Below are 18,019 nucleotides of genomic sequence, written 5' to 3'. Positions count from 1 at the left end.
TGTTCAAAGATCATTCAAGCCTAAAATAAAACAAACAGGACCAATTGCATTGAAGCAAAAAGGAAAATTAATGGCAAGAACTGATGAGCTATTGCTACAAAACAATCTTAATTAGTACTCAGTAAATAGTAATTTTAATAGTTAACACACACACACACACACACACACACACACACACACACACATATATATACTACTTTTTATGTACCAGGTACTGTGATAAGCACTTTGCAATTATTATCTCATTAAGAGTTTCACAGCAATCCAGTGTGGTAAGGGTTATTATCCTAATTTTACAGATGAGGAAAGTGGGGCAAACAGAGGTAAATAAATTGCCCAAGATCACAAAGTTAGTAAGTATCTGCGGCTCAGTGCTCTATCCATTGTGAATTGATGAGCCCCCTCTACAATTTGCTTTAAATCAGCTGCTTAAATTCTACCTGAATTTAATTTGAATAGCAGCAGTTAGAAGGATGTATTATCAAAACCAAGACTTAGATCATCTTCTCATGGCTTAGTAGTGGCCTTATGTTAGCAAAGCACAAACTCAAGTTCTTCAAAATTAAAAATGATTCAAGAATGGCTTACTGATGGACTGTATGTTTGCTGAATCAACTAAGCTAAGTCTGCAGTCAAGTCATTGAGCATTTATGAAATCCCTCATAAGTGCCAGGTGCTATGATAACCAATCAATCAATAATATTTATCAGAAAGGTACTATGTGCCATGTACTATGCTATGCACCAAGGATGCAAAAAGAGGTAAAAGATAGTCTCTATCCTCAAGAAGCTTATGATCTAAACACTAGAGATACAAACACGAGGATATAAACTCTCCTTAATTTCAAGGTACTCCACAGATTTGTGGTGGAGAAAACATGTAAATGACAATGTACAAACAAGATAGTATATAGAATAAATCGGAGATAATCTGTAGAAGGAAGAGATTAGAGTTAAAGGGGATTGGTAAAGGTTGGATTTCACCTGAAACTTAAAGGAACCCAAGGAATTCAGGGAGATGAAGGACAGAATTTGGGGACTACCAGTGAAAATGCCCTAAGTCTGGAGATGGAGTGCCTTGTGAGAAGAACAGAAAAACAAGGATCCCAAAGTTATTGGATCAAGTATGTAGGGGGTTGGGATGGAGAGAATGGGGAGTGAAAGTCCAGGTTAGGAAAGGCTGATCTCATGAAAATTAGCCACTAGGTATTGGCTGTTTTTTATTGTTCTGTTTTATTTTTAGTTACAACTCACAAAACCTGTCTCCTGAGAAACTATGATTCATATCCATGCAGAGATTACCCACATACAATCAAATCATTGGTCTTGGAATTATGGAATTATACAACTATTGGTAGAGTATGCGGAGACTTCATAAATCAACCACAGAAAGCAGACTTCTATGTTAAAATGTAGCCAGCCCATCTACAAACACCTAGAACCAAGAAAGAACCAAAAAAGGGAGAGTTCACACTTAGAATTCTACTTATGGGTAAAGCATTAAAGTATAGTCATGGGCACTTTTGAGAGATACTCATTAAATTCTCCTTTTTCCTGTGAAGACATGATATGCACTTGTTGACTTGAGTAATTCCTCTGACCAGTGGAACAGGGTATTAGAAACTCCTCAGCTATTTAAAGATTAAAATGATTTCCCTAAAATGCCAGCACACATTCCAGGGGATATCTGTTCTTACCATTAAGTTCAACTATCTGTTCTTAGCATTAAGTTTTAGCACATGAAAGTACTGAAACTTCTGAGAATATGTTATATAATTCTGCCTTTGGGATGATTGTTTCCCAGTCAATAGTTGGTTAGCTTTGTAGTACCTGGTAATCACATATTATATGAAAATGATGATGATGATGATGATTCTACCTCTCATATTTCCATCAACCTTTGAAGGTAAAATGTAGAGAGAATTTCCATTCAAAAATAGCTATTTTACATTCTGAAAACATCTGGCTGATTCATTTGTACCTTCCTTCTCATTCCATAGCAAATCAACTTATACAAGTCTCAGGGAAGGACATAGAATGCCACTTACATTGGCTGATTATTCCTGATAGATGTGAGATGAAGGCAAATAATCTTAAATAAGACAGGAACATCATCCTACTGGCCAAATGAGTCACCCAGTAGGTTCTTCACTTAATCAAAAAATGGTGATGGAGGGGAACTCTGTGTGTGTGTGTGTGTGTATGTGTGTGTGTGTGTGTGTGTGTGTGTGTGTGTGTGTATCTGTTGGTAACTACTGAGAGGGGTAGATGAGGACAAAAAAAATGGCTAAGAATGTCTTGGTTTGGTTTATCATTAGCTTGGTCTAGGAGCCTTAGATATAGCCAAAGGTATTAGACAGGGTGTGGTCCACTAAGTAAGCCAGGATCAGACAAGCTGATAAGAGTAATAAAAACAACCTAGATTAGAAAAGAATAAATATAATTAGCAATCCAGATCCAGATTCAAATTGCCAGGAGACTAAATAAGTATATTGGAAATAGACAATGATGTAATTCATAAGCCAAGTTTGAATCAGAAGAAAAAAAACAGAAAAAATGCTAAGACATCACTATATAAGCCTAAGAAGTAGCACATGAGCTCATCTGAATGAGTTAGATTTTTGGGAAATAAGGATATTAAGCAGGGTGTTTGGGTGCTAACTGACTAGCTTAAGTATGGGTTATTTGGCCTGATTATTACTCAACCTCCAACTCCTGAGGAGCCTTGGGTAGGAGGGGAGAAGGGAACAACGTTTATCAAGCCCCTATTATGTGTCAGGCACTATGCAAAGAGTTTTACAAATATTATCTCATTGGTATTATATAAAATCACACACACATACACACACACACACCCCAGAATGCATGAGGTTACAGAAATGTATTTTCCAGGGAACAGATAGGACTAGTAGTTTAATAAACCCTCATTGATTGATTGACCAATTGATACCCAAAATAAAATCTCATTCTGCAGCTTCAAAATATTGATTGTCTGAATCTTTTCATTTTCTATTCCCACTAGGAGGAGGGATTGAGAAATACAGAGTCCAAAACTAAACAAAGTTCAATTATTCAAAACCTATAGTTATTCATGATCAACTGCCCTGCTCCTTCGATTCCAGTTATATTAAGTCTGTTAGCCATGTTGCCACACCTTTTTATTTAAATCTAGGTAGCGGATACATGCAACTTCCCAAAATGATTAAGATACTTTGGTATTTTGCTAGATAATTGTGGCCCCTAGGCCCTCCCTTTATTGAGGGTTAGGAAAAGATTATGAGGGCATTATTTCATTGACCATTCAAAAATATTTATGTAATTTTGAAGCTAAATTCTAATAAACTAGTTCTCTGGGGATGAAGAAAACAATGATTCTGCAATCTGATAGCAGGGAGATAATTAGACCCAGAAATTGATGCAAGAGTATATATCTTGTGTTCATAGGCTTTTGTGGTTTATCTGTCATGAGATCATAGATTTAAAATTGGATGGGTCCTTAGAGATCTTTGAGTGACCCAATCAATTTACAGATGAGAAATTGAGGCCCAGAGAAGTAACATGATCTGACTAGGTCACTGCCCTGTTAGTGTCTGAAGTGAGAGCTGAACCCAGGTCTATACCTGTACATCAACTCATGTATCATTTCACACAAAATGTCCCTCTTTCAGTCTTTGTGATTGTCTTCACTACATGACAATGAACAGGAACCAGAGAAAAACCCAGTGGTACTAATTTTCACACTGTATACATGTTACTTCTAATCAGTACAGCTATATTTTTGGGAGAATTCAGGTACTATAATTTTGTTTGTAATGAGAACTCCCAGTATGGAGACTTTCTCTTTTGGTGCAGATGATGGATACCTGCTCAGCAATTCAGAGTCTTAATGTGGGGGGTGGGGTGGAATATTGAGTAATTAAGTGACCTGCCCAGAGTGGCATGACTGGTATGTGTCAGAGGAAAGACATAAAGGCCAGTTCTTAAGTAGATCACAAATAATAAAACTGGAAGAGAACTCAGAGGTTGTTTAGTTCAAAATCCTCATTTTACTGCTGAGGAACTGTGTCCCAGGGATGTTAAGTGATTTATCTAAAATCACAGAGATTGTAATGGGCAACTAAGTGGTTTAGTGGATAAGGTACTGGTCAGGAAGACTCAAGTTCAACTCCAACCTCCAACACTTACTAGTTGTGACCCTTGGCAAATCATTTAACCTCTTTGGGACTCAGTTTCCCCCACTGCAAAATGGGGAAAATAATTACACCCACCTCACGTTGTTGTGAGGATCAAATAAAATAATAATATTTGTAAGATATTTAGCCCAGTGCCTGGCACATAGTTTGTTATGGTCCAGTGATTTCAGGCACATCTGACTCTTTAGAACCCCATTTGAGGTTTTCTTGGCAAAAATACTGGGGTGCTTTGTCACCTTCTCCTGCTCATTTTAAAAATGAAGAAACTGAGGCAAAAAAGAGTTAAGCAACTTGCCCAGGGTCACACAGCTAGTAAGTGTCTCAGATCAAATTTGAATTCAGATCTTTCTAACTCCAGGACTGTTGATTGTATTTGAAACCAGGTTGTCTGAATCCAGAGCCCTTGTTTTGTACCCATTAACTCTCCATTTCTGTGTGTGTGTGTGTGTGTGTGTGTGTGTGTGTGTGTGTGTGTATACTCCCGTGGAGAGCAGGAAACGAAGAGGTCTGGCCTATAATACACAAAACACCCACATGTGCCCTATCTATGAAACTATGTGGGCACATGAGTGTGCCCATGAAGTTGAATCGTGGTGCTGTAGATGGCTTCACTTGGGAAGCCTCAAGACTTAACATTCCTCTGCCTCAGCCATTGGTAAACATCTTGGCACACACTCCCTCCCTCCCATCTGTATGGGGTCCGGGCTCCCTAGGAGGGAGATGCCCTTTTTCTGTCCTTTCTCCCCTGCTCTGCTTTCTATAGTCCTCTCTCTTTCCCCTCTCCATCATCCTGGGAGGGAGCTCCGTCTGCAGAGGGCTAGACCCTACACCCTTCCTCTCCTAAGGGTTAGCCTGTGATCTCTGTCCCATCCTTGGGGAGAAGCCTCCATTCATACATCTCATGTTTTTAAGAAATCTCCTTGGCAATAAAGCATTTTGCAATCCCGGGGCGGGGGGAAGGAAAATTATTTGCATCACTTATGTGCACTCTTAGGAACACTTTTTGAGGTAGCATGCTAAAGTGGATGGCTTAGATCGCTGTCCCTGAAGTTAGGAAGATGTGGGTTTAAGTGCTAACTGATACATACTAGTTACGTGACCAAACAAATCTCTCAGATTATATATTAATATCTAAGTCTTGTCTAATTTTAGAGGGAATTTAGGCCCTGGGGATTCTGTATACCAATTAAATCATATTAATCCCTCAAAAGATAATTCTCTCAACTTCAATATACTGACATTTTGAATATCAAGGATAACAGAAATGTTAATCCAGAAGACACAATACCTAAGTATACTCTGAACAAGAGGTGGAGAACCTGTGGTCTCAAGGTCACATGTGGCCTCTAGGTCCTGAAGTCACAGGTTCACCACCCCTGCGTCTGAAGTATGGGATCTTCATTATGTAAACAAGAGGAGGAAAGGAAGGTAGAAAGGAGGGAGGTAGGGAAACAGAGAGGCAAAGACAAAAAGATAAATTCTGGCAACATAAGTCATGACAATTGCCTCCTGGGAATCTATATTAAGCTGGACAATGAGGACACAATTATATATACACACATATGTATGTATATGTGTATGTATGTATGTGTTTGCAAAATCAAAAACAAAGTATTTTTTGAAGGTGTTAATTTTGGGAAGAAATTAAAAATTTGAGCTATATACATTGCAATTCATTGGTGAAGTGGTAATAGAAGAGTGGAGCAGAGTTAATCCTAGTATTAGCTTTCTGGAGCTGGAAAGAGGCTTTGGCAAAGTTGAGATTTCAAAAGCACTGAGCAGAGTATGAGAATAAATGTTCTATCCGAAGCAGGGAAATGGTCATTCTGAAAAGAGCAAGGTTTTTTAAGATGGCAATGATTTTTCCCTTACTAGGTGGGCTCTATTATAAAATGAAAAGCCCTCCTTAAATTCCAGGTTTAGATTACAAATGTTTTTTGTCTCACTTTTTCTGTAGCTTTTTAGTTTGTTTATTTTCCCCTCAGAACAAAATGCCTTAAAAATTCACTGTCAGATATAGCCAATGTGTTTATTTGTTTTGCTTGACCGTTCTTCTTTGTTAAACAGTGAGGTTTGTAAGGGTGGAACCCAAGTTCTGGCTGCCACTTTGGTGTTCATTTCACTTTGCATCTGCTACCCTGCTTGCTTTCATTTCCACAGCATAAAGTGCTCCTCCCAGTTTATACTGTCTTCTGAACTCCCTACCATGCTGCTAATTCTACTTCTGATTGACTCCAACTCCATTAGCCTCCTCTCCCCTATGATTGGAAGGCTGGAGGATGGAGTACTAAATTTCTCCAAATTCCTTCCTTTATAGAGGGCAGAAAATGGACTTTCTCAGCTCTGCTTGGTTTCAACTCCAAAAACAAGAAGACCCTGGGCCAAGTATCTCCTGGTATTCAGGGGAACCCTCAAAACCTCCTCTTCCTTCCTCCGTTTGTATATTTTCTCCCCCTTTAGGTTGTAAGCTGTTTGAGGGCAGGAATTGTCTTCCTTTTTATTTTTTTTCCCCAGTGCTTAGCATAGTGCTGACACATAGTAGATACATAATAAATGTTTATTGGACTGGACTGGAAGTATTCATTGGGATGTAACAGTGAAAAAAGAAAAGGAAGGAAGAGGTGAGAAAAGAAAAGAAAAAGTAAAGAGCATCAATAAAACACTTTAAAAAGAAAAAAAAACACAATGCAAATCCTTTATTGCCATTACATTTTTAAAAAATTTTTGTCTGAAACAGAAAATGATACCTATTGGATTTCAAGATTTCCTTCTGAACAATTAAACTGATGTTGTGTATGATTTTTTTTTCTTCTCAAGGGATTCTACTCCCTCAGCTATAGCCTAGGTTTTTCTGCCTTCATTCAGCATTCATAGTTCAGGGTCTACAGCCCAAGTAAATGATGGGGATGATTAGATACTTTTACACCAAATTGCTTTAACATTTTAACCTCAAAGTGGAAGGAAGAAAAGGCACAGCCCTTCATTTTCTCCAATTCTTTGGATATGTTCTACAGCTATCTACCCAAGGTACAAACTTACAGAAAGTCAAGCATTTCCAATAGCCTGAAGGACATTTAAAGATTAACTAATGCTTCTTCCGGCTTTAGGATTGTAGAATTTGTCGAGCAATAAGAAAGCAATGAAACATGAAAGCAAAAGTCTAGCTGCTTTGAGTAATCTACCTTTCATGAGAACAAGTCAGTACCCTAAAAATATAGAATGTCTGTCAACTTAGCGTTAAACCATTTTGTTTTAAGGCTCCATTTTGTGAGTGAGCTATTTAGAGAAAATTGTTCATTTTTCTATAAGTTGTTTTTCAATAATAAGATAAGCATTTGTGTGGCATAATTGTCTATTGTTCTGTTGTTCTTAAACAACTGATGAACATACACATCCTCTGCCAACACAGAGCACCAACAGAAACAATTATTAGAAACTATTGTCAGTAATTTATGTGGTATACTACCAACCTAAGAATTAAACAACATAGGAATATCCATTGGTAAAACTATAAAAAATCCATTGGAGGCCCTAGGCTGATGGCTAGCATAGGAGTAGGTCTGGCTCCTGTGTTCCCCACACTTGAGTTTCAAGTAACCCATTTTTGCCTGAAGGCCATGCTGATTGGTGGAAACTTACTTGATGATAACCTGAGAGGTAAACATAGGCTCTCTGGGAAGAGAGGAAACTTTGTCATAGGTGTAGAATAAAAAAAAAACTTATGAGATCCTCTAAGATAGAGGTTGGTGGTTTATTCTTAGAGGAGGGTATTGTTTGCACACTTTGATCAATAAAGTTTGATTGCACACATTGAAAAGTATTACATACATTGTGGGCCACTGCATGGCACAATGAATAGAGTTTTAGGCTTGGAATGAGGAAGACTCACCTTCTTGAATTCAAATCTGGCCTCAGACACTCACTAGCTGTCTGACTCTGGGCAGCTCACTTAACCTTGTTTGTCTCAGTTTCCTCTTCTATAAAATGAGCTGGAGAAGGAAATGGCAAACTACTTTAGCATCTTTGCCAAGAAAACCCCAAATAGGGTCACAAAGAGCCAGAAGTTACTAAAATGACTGAACAACAAAAACAAATTGAAAAGTATAAGTCTACTTTGTGTTAGTACAAGTTATGATATATCAGTTATACTCATGCACTATACATCATACAAACCCATTACTACATGGCAATGGTCAGTTCAGACAGCTGTAAACTCCAGTAGGACAGAGGCAAGGGTAGGCTGGTAAATATGTAACAACCAACACTCCAAAAGAAAAAAAGTATACATGACACACTTTTAAGTTTAATCTTCATTAACATTTTACCAATGATTTTTTTAAGTCTAGGCAATCAACAAAACAATAAATTAATATCTGATTTGTATTGATTGCTAATTTCCAAAATGTAAATGCTCACATTCAAAATTTAACAAATGAATCTTGTAAACCAGTAGGAGGTGATACCAGCATATCCCTGGATGTAGTCCATATTTTCTACCTTTGGGACTCCCTACAAGATCCAGTAGAATATTCTGTGCACTCTGTGGACTCAGATGTTTCTGAAACTAGCTGAGTGATTAATTGATGGTTGCTGCCTTGTGAGATCAGCTTAAAGTATCTTTCTTTTATGTATCACATATGATCTCCCATGACCACAGAAAAGCATGGTACGTTGGAAAGAGCGCAGACTTTGGAATGAGAAGAATTGGATTTAAATCCTACTCCTCATGCTTCCTACACATGTAATAATGGTCAAGTTACTGAGATGTAAAAATGAAAAATCTCAATAACACATAACTTTTTAAAAATCATCAGTGAGAATTCATGATCCTCAAATTTCCAAGCTGTAATTTTTATTGTCTGCTTTTATAGTTCCTATGGGTATTTAATCTGTTTTAATTTCCTTTATACACATTCAGTTTACAATAAATTTACCACACAACTAACATAATGTCCCCTCTATTTCTCATGAGATACCCCTTTACCTTTCTTTGTGTATTTGGGTCCTCTACTTGGGGTATAAACATTTCTTTAATTTGACCATTAATCTATATTAGTTTTTATTTCTTGTTTAAAGTTCCTTACAGAATCTTTTTTTCAAGTTGATGTAGGTAACAATGTCATTCCTGGAAGTTAGTTTTGTTGTAAGACCCCAGGTCAGGGGTAGGAAACTATCTCTCTATCTCTCTATCTCTCTATCTATCTATTTTCTGTTCAAGGTCATTAACTGATAGAACTCAGTTCAGGGCCATATATAAAAAGGTAAAGAATTTAGGTTATTTTTTAAAAATTCCTTTAAAATCACCACTGAAGTCTTATTTGAATGCCTCTCATGACATAGGAGGTAACCCTAGCTTCTTAAAGACTACCCCCATAGAGTGCAAACCCCGGCAAGAGACACCAGGCCCAAAAGGCTTCTATGGTGGATCTATTGTCCAAGGACCAGCCTAGCTCAGTACCTGGAGGTTTATTACCAGACTAGCCACAGTTTAATGGATTCTTTGGCCACAGAAATTCTTAAAGACGATCTATTAAGTGATACAAGGTTCTGTGTTTTTTTTTAAATAACTCATATGATACTTTTCTTATTATTTGCAAAACACTTTACTTATATTATCCCATTTGTCTTTCCCAATGATATAAGACAGTTAGTGTTATAGTGGATAGAGTGTGGAACTTAGAGTCAGGAAGACCTAAGTTAGAATTTTGTCTCAGACATTTACTAGCCATGTGATCCCAGAATTTCCTCAACTGTAAATAGGGATAGTAATAGCACCTACCTTAAAGAATTGTGAGAATCAAATGAGATCTGTAAAGCAAAACTGTAAATCTTGAAATGTTATATAAATGCTGTGTTTATTATTATTACTATTATTATTGTTTTAAGGGAGATTATATTATGCCTATTCCATAGATAAGAAAACTGAAGCTCAGAAATTTTAAAGTACTTGCTCAGATCACATAACTAATAAGTATTAAAAGTTATTCTCTTCCCAAGTTATACCACTGTTGGGCTATCATGTTTAATCCTGAGTAAACTGCCCATTTTAAAGAACATTGATAAGCTGGACATAATATAGAAGAGAGTTTTCAGAATAATGAAGAGCCTTGAATTCATATTGTGTGAGAATCTGTCGAAGGAAATGGAGATTTTTAGCCTGTAGAAGATATACGACAAAAAAAAAAAAAGATTAGACAGTTCTGCTTGGTTCTGGAAGCAGAACCAAGTAGAAATTGAAAACAGAAAGAAAACAGTTTTGGGAAAAAAAATTAATGAACTTCCCAATTAGTGCTATCTAAAAGTGTATCTTGACAGCTAGTACGTTTCATTCCTTTGTAATTTCATACAAAAACTGAACGACTGCTTGTCAGAGATATTATAAAAAAGGATCCCTTTCAGTTATAGGTTGTACTAGATGACCTCTGAGGTCCTTTCCATCTCTGAAATTCTGTTGCTCTTTATCAAGTCATGTTAGAGCCTTGTTTGGAGGTAAAGGGTATATTTTAGCCATTCTCAATAGAAAAAAATGGAGCTTTTTTTGCATCAGCAAATACAGCTCAAACAGCCTTTTATAATAGGATTTTTTTTTTTATTACAAAGAACTAATCTAAAGACAAGAAAAATTCAAGCAACTGAGATCTTTCAGAAGCATGAAGGGGAAAACTGTTTTTGTTGGTGGGCTTGACTCAATCAAAAACATCTGTCCACTTTGCTACTTTTGCTTTCACCACCTTGTATTAAAAACTTATCTTTTCCACGAAACCTGATGAGGGTCTCTTCCTCTAAAGTTGCTTGCCATATGCTTTTTAACCTCCCAGTTAAAGCCTCACTGTTAATCCCTTTTAGCCATGGAGAATGATAAGGGTTGACCTCAGATTCCTCCAAGCATCATGAGATCTGTACTTTGAAAAGAGAGTGTCTCAAGCTTCCTGCCCTTATCAGTCCAACAGGGTTCAATATTGTTTCAAACAACAGAAGGTGAAGTTGTAATTCCTATTTCTTTTCTTTTCATCTTTCCTGAGTCAGATGAGAGGGTGGGTGTTTAGCTTTTGTTTTCCTAATTAAACTGCCCTATTTTGAACTGACAGGAAAGCTGCCTCACAGAACATCCCTCAAACTGACTTACCTTCCTGGAGGCAGCTAAGTGTCTTTTGGATAAAGTACTGGGCCTGGAATCAGGGAGACTTGAATTCAGATGCAACTTCAGATACTTACTAATGTATGACCCTGAGCAGATCACTTATTCTCTGTTTCTTTAATTCTAAAATAACATCTACCTCATAGGGTTGTTGTGAGGATCAAGAGATAATATTTATAAAGCACGTAGCATAGTGCCAAGCACAAAAAAGGTATTTAATAAATACTTGTTCTCTTCCCCTGTGTATATCATTCAGCATGCTTTAAAATTCCCCTTTTCTCACATACCTGAAAAGAGACTTCACATTCTTAATAAGCATATTCATAAAGGTGACTTCTGAATGAATTATTTTTATCTTTCAAGTTAAAAGAGAGGTCATACAATCAAAGATCTAGAAAGGTCCTTCAAGACTTTTTGGTCTCCTCCAACCTCTTCATTTTACAACTAAAGAAACTGATGACCAGTGAGTTTCAATGAGTTTCTCAGTGTCCTACAGGCAGTAACAAAAGTGGGATTTGCACTGTGATTCTTCAACTCCAGAGCAAATTCCCTTGTACCCTACTGCCTCCTCATGCCTTTCCCTCAGTACATAATAAAATTATTTCAAGATGCTAGTCTAGTGGCTTATGCAGGGAATAGTTAATAAATATTTTCTGACTTGAGTGACATTGAAATTCTTATGATTGCAATTATTGTGGCTATATAGTAGCAATAGTTGTCTATAAAAACCTATCACAATAATTATCAACTTATCTCCAAGAGCTGCTTTTGCACACCTGATTTTATGATTTCATCACTAAGATCTTTCAGGAGAGGAAAAATGCTTATTACAGAATTTCTTTTTAGAAACTCTCTTTGATGGAGAAGTCTAATAACTGTAAAAAATTTAACAGAAAAAAATCTGTTTTCTATCAATAGATCATATGTAACAGTAGTTTTTTTTTAAGTTAGCAAATGCTATGCCTGAGGTTTAATTTATATATATATATATATATATATATATATATGTGTGTGTGTGTGTGTGTGTGTGTATTATACACATACATACACATACTTGCATATAAAAACATGTATGTGCATATATATGTATATATACGTGTGTGTATATATATATATATGTATATATGTATATGCATATCCTTTGCTATTGCCACAGTTGAATTAGTAAGTTCACAGCTAGTATCAAAATCCAGTAAATTTCATAAGAAAATACAACTGCACATTGACTGCTGACAGTTGGGCAATTAGATTTAGGTTTTCACTCCAAGATTTTGGGCTCCAAAGACCTCCAGCCAAAAATCCAACAATGGATAATACATTCATTGAATCAGCATTTCCATCATCACTCAAGCTATAAGTGTGTCTAATTCACTTGTCTTTTTGTGTGTCTGTAAAGGAAGATGCTCAGAAAAATCTTCCAAAGAGCTCCTGGATTCACATTTTGTTTTCAATTCCAAATGCCACAACCTTAATCAAGAGCCTCTTCACCTTGTGCTTTGATTACAACAAAGGTCTTCCCAGATGGTATCCATCTCTTGGGACTTTTGCCAGAATAATCTTTTTGTAAATGGCTTTCATCATGTCAGTCTCCTTCTTAAGAACTGACAATGACGGTCTACTAAGAGGCAATGTGGATCCATGGAAAGACCCCTGGGCTTAAAGTCGATACAGACCCAAAACTGAATATCACCTTGACACAGTAGTCTTGTGATCAAAAGCAATTTATGTGTTTTAGCCTCAGTTTTCTCATCTGTAATATGATATTATAGATAATAGTAACAAAGACTTGTAGTGCCTACCCTGAGGATTTATTGTGAGGATGAAATAAGATAACATATGAAAAGCACTTTCTAAAACTTTGGGAAATGTATATAGATAGGTCAGTTGTTAATTGTTATTGCTGATCCTGTTAATTGCAAACTCAGGCTCAGTTTCAAGAAACTCTGTAATCTGATTCCATCCTTCCCATCCAGTCATTGTCTACTATTCCCCTAAATACATAACACACACATGCACACACACATATACACACATATATGGAAGGGGTTTGGATGGATCTGAGATCCATGAACTTGTTTTTTAAAAATATTTTGATAACTATTTTAACATAATTGGCTTCCTTCGTGATCCTTTATGTCTTAATTTATGCACTTAAAATTTCAGTCTAAGAAGGGATCTATAGAATCCTAAAGGGAGTCATGACTCAAAAAGTTGAAAAAACCCTGACCTGATGAGCCAAAATCCTTCCTTTTACATATGATAGAACTGAGACCCAGAGTCTTAAAATGGCTTGCTTTAATGATTCTAAGAGCCTCTAACTTAAATGAAGAAGCCCTAATAAGGTTCAAAATCTAGTCACTATATCTGATGAACACCAGCAGTAACTGACCCAGAGCCCCTTTCCTACCAGAGTGGATTTTGAATAACAACTAGCTAACAAATCCTTAGGAGTAATCCCTCTTTCTGTTAGCATGGATCAGCACCAAGCCCAAGGTCCAGGCTCCTTATTCCCTCTCCCAGTACTTGGTTTTACTCAATCCAGGTAAGAACCCTATAAACATTTATCAGACTTGACTCAGTTGAGATATTCCATTCCCTCTGGGGCCCCAGTGGGGTATGCCCAATTCTACCCAGACCTTCACTGACCCTTATTATTTCCTTCCTGACTGTTCTTCTTGTTATAAGCATGTCCCCTCAAAAAAGCTGGTTCTCTTTACTATCTTGTTGTGTGCTTCATGCTTCCATGTACTGGACCTTGGCATTCTGTGCCTTCCTAAGTCTGCACTGACACTTGCCCAAAGTCACAAATGTATGTATCCTGCTTTTGTCCATAGTACTCCCTCCTGAAGGCCCTCCTTTTCTTCCTCTCTACTCATCTCAATATTACCCATCCTTAAAAACTCAGATTGCTTTTCACTTCCTCCAAGAAGCTTCTCAGACTAATTCAGCACATACTCATCAATTTCATCTTTGGAATACTATTGTATATACATACACACACACACACACACACACACATATTTATATATATATATATATTTAAGACTATACAATTGAACACTGGATTGTTCTCTCGAGGTAACACAGAAATTTAGAACTAGAAATACCTCATTTTATAGGTGAGACAATTGAGTTTCAGAGTGCTTATGAGTCTTGCCCAAGGTCATAAATAGTTTGTTTCTCCTAAAACCTGAAACTACATCACATAATTTGTTTCTATCTTCCATTGTGTCTAAGGGAGCATTGGGCATATACTAAGTATTCATTGAATATTCATTTATTAATTGATTGATCCTTTCCAAGTGCAATTTTAATAATCTGATTTCCCTCTTCATGAATATTCAGTTGCTCCCTTTCCCCTGATATTTATCATAGTTCAGTCATTCAGTCCCATCCCATTCTTCATTACTCCAAGGACTATACGATGTCAGCCCCCTCTATTCTCCACTTATCTCCTGAAGTCTATCCAGGCTCTTCTTCATTGCTCCCATGACATTATCTATCCATTTCATACTCTCTTGTCCCCTTCTCTTTTTGCCTTCAATGTTTACCAACTCAGGTCTTTCCTAATGAGTTTTGTCTCCTTATTATGCAGCCAAGGTATTTATACTTCATCTTAAATATTTGTCCTTCCAGTGAATAATCTGAATTAATTTCTTTAAGTATTGACTGATTTGATCTCCTAGCTGTCCAAGGGATTCTCAAAAGTCTTCTCTAGCACCACAGTTTGAAAGAATCAATTCTGCAGTTCTTAGCTTCACACATTAATACTGGAAAAAACATAGGTTTGACTATATGGACTTTTGTTGGCAAGATGATGTCTCTGATTTTTAGTAGGCTATTCAGATTTTCTATAGCTTTCTTTTTTATTTTTCTTTAATATTTTATTTTCACCAATTCCATGTAAAACCAATTTTTAACATTCTGGTTTTTTTCTTTCCATTTTGACTTCCAAATTCTCTCCTTCCCTCCCTCCTCTCCTTTATTGAGAAGGCAAGAAATTTGATATAGATAACACATGCACAATCACACAATATGTATTTCCATATTAGTCATGCTATGGAAAAAAAAAAGACACCAAAAAATAAAAACAAGAAAAATAAAGTTTAAAAAAGTATGTTTCAATCTGCATCCAGACTCCATCATTTTTTTTCTCTAGATATGGATAGTATTTTTCATCATAAGTCCTTTGGAATTGTCTTGGATCATTGTATTGTTGAGAATAGCTAAGTCATTTGCAGTTAATCATCTTACAATATTGCTGTTACTGCATATAATGTGCTCTGGGTTCTGTTCGCTTCACTTTGCATGAATTCATGTAGGTCTTTCCAGGTTCTTCTGAGAGCATCCAGCTCATTGTTTCTTATAGCATAATAGTTCTCTGTGACAATCATACACTATAACTTGTTCAGCCATTCCCTAATTGATTGGTGTCCCTTCAATTTCCAACTCTTTGCCACCAATAAAAGATCTGCTACAAATACTTTTGTACATATAGGTCCTGTCCTTAAAAAAAAAAACTTTTTGGGATACAGAACTAGTATTGGTGTTTGTAGATCAAAGGGTATGCACAGTTTCATTGCCCTTTGGTCATGATTGCAAATTGCTCTCCAAAATGGTTGTATCACTAACTGGTGCTTCTTGACCCACATACAATTTCCTCAGGAGACAAGTAAGATGATCTGGTACTTCCATCTCTTTGAGCATTTGCCACATTTTTGTTGTGATTCACACAGTCAAAGGCTTTTGTGTAGTCAATGAAGTGGAAGTACTTTTTTTCTGAAATCTCTTGCTTTCTCCATAACCCTGTGAATGTCATCAACTGCCCCTTTGAAAACAAGCCTGTACTTGTGGCAATTCTTGGTTCACATATTGTTCAAGCTTAGCTTGCAGAACCTTAAGTATAAGCTTTCTGGCATGTGAAATGAGTGTACTTGTTCAATAATTTTATATTCTTTGGCATTGCCCTTCTTTAGGATAGGGATATAAACTGATCTTTTCCAATCAGCTGGCCACTGTTGAGTTTTCCAAATTTGCTAGCATATTTAGTGCAGCACTTTAACAACATCATCTTTTAGGATTTTAAATGGCTCAGTTGGAATTCTCTCACTTCTCCTAGCTTTATTGTTAGCAATGCTTCTTAAGACCAACTTCACTTCATTCTCCAGGATATATGGCAGTAATCACACCATCATGATCATCAGTGATGTTTCCTGTGTAGTTCTTCTGTACATTCTTGACACCTCTCCTTAATTTCTTCTATTTCCTTTAAGTCCTTACAACTTTTGTCTTTTATCATGCCAATTTTTGCATGGAACATTCCCTTATTATCTCTAATTTTCTTGTAGGGATCTCTTATCTTTCCCTTTCTATTGCTTTCTTTTATTGCTTTGCATTGCTCATTTAAGAACACCTTATCTCCCCTTGCAATTCTCTGGAATTCTGTATTCAATTGAGTATTTCTTTCCCTTTCTCCTGTACCTTTCTCTTTTCTTCTTTCTCAGCTCTTTGTAAAGTCTTATCAGAAGCCATTTTGCTTTCCTTCTGTTTTTTTTTCTTTGGGATTATTTTGTTGTTGTTATTATTGTTAATTGCCTCCTGTACAATACTGCAAATTTTCATCCTTAGTTCTTTAGGCACTCTACCTATCAGATACCATCTCTTAAATCTATTCCTTGCCTCTACCTCATATTCATAAGGGAATGTTATTTAGGTCATATCCATATGATTTTCCCTACTTTCTTCAATTTAAGTCTGAATTTTGCAATAAGAAGCTCATAATCTGAGCTATAGTCAGCTCTAGGTCTTGTTTTAATTGACTATACAGAGCTTCTCCTCTTTCGGTTGCAAAGTATATGATCAATCTGATTTTGATTTTAACCATCTGCTGACATTCATGTGTAAAGTCACCTTTTGTATTGTTGAAAAAAGATATTTGCTATGAGCAGTGAGTTATGTTGACAAAACTCTATTAGTCTCTGACCTGCTTCATTTTATACTTCAAGGCCAAACTTGCCTTTTATTCCAGTTATCTTTTAACCTTCTGTTTTAGCATTCTAATCCCCTATGATGAATGTGACATCTTTTGGAGGGGTGTTATTTATAGAAGATGTTATAGGACTACATAGAACTAAATAACTTTGGCCTCTTCAGTATCAGTTGGATCATATACTTATATTACTATGATGCTGAAGGGTTAGCCTTGGATTAGAACATATATCATTCAGTCATTTTTTGAGATTATACCCCAGTGCTGCTTTTTTCACCTTCTCCTCCATTTCACCTAAGAGATTATTGCCCACAGTAGTATGTGTAGTGATCACCTCGAGATACCAACGCTCAGCTGCTTAGTAGAAATCACAACCTGTAACTTTTCACCCTTTCATTTCAGTATTCCACAGTGTGTCTTCTTCATTCCAGCCAGACAACTCATTCTGAAACCAACATATTTTGTAGATTTCCTACTCTATACCTTTGTTCTCTTTTCCATCCCTAAATGCCCACCTACAAATCTATATTCATCATTTCCATCATGTTCACCTCCAAAAGACCTTCTTTGACTAGCCCTAACTCACACTTCCTACTCCTCATTCTGCATTCTCCAGTTGCATGTACAGTGGCACAAAGGTTGAAGTTGAAGTTAGAAGATCTGAGGTAGAATCTTGGACTTGCCACTTATAAGCTATGGG

The 18,019-nt window shown here is 36.6% G+C and overlaps 1 long non-coding RNA gene across 1 annotated transcript in view; it reads right to left on the bottom strand.

Moving 5' to 3' along the window:
- LOC144457919 (uncharacterized) overlaps positions 1 to 18,019 on the bottom strand; it is a 48,051-nt gene that overhangs the window by 23,737 nt on the left and 6,295 nt on the right. The window contains exon 2 of the long non-coding RNA XR_013487523.1: positions 8,082 to 8,181. This is a non-coding gene — a long non-coding RNA (uncharacterized LOC144457919). The remainder of the gene's footprint in view (positions 1 to 8,081; positions 8,182 to 18,019) is intronic.

This window comes from Phascolarctos cinereus, unplaced genomic scaffold (assembly GCF_003287225.1).
Source record: "Phascolarctos cinereus isolate Bilbo 61053 unplaced genomic scaffold, phaCin_HiC Scaffold_5;HRSCAF=322, whole genome shotgun sequence".
Lineage (NCBI taxonomy): Eukaryota > Metazoa > Chordata > Mammalia > Diprotodontia > Phascolarctidae > Phascolarctos > Phascolarctos cinereus.
The sequence above is the reverse complement of the archived record's forward strand: the minus strand, read 5'-3'. Positions and strand labels throughout refer to the sequence as shown.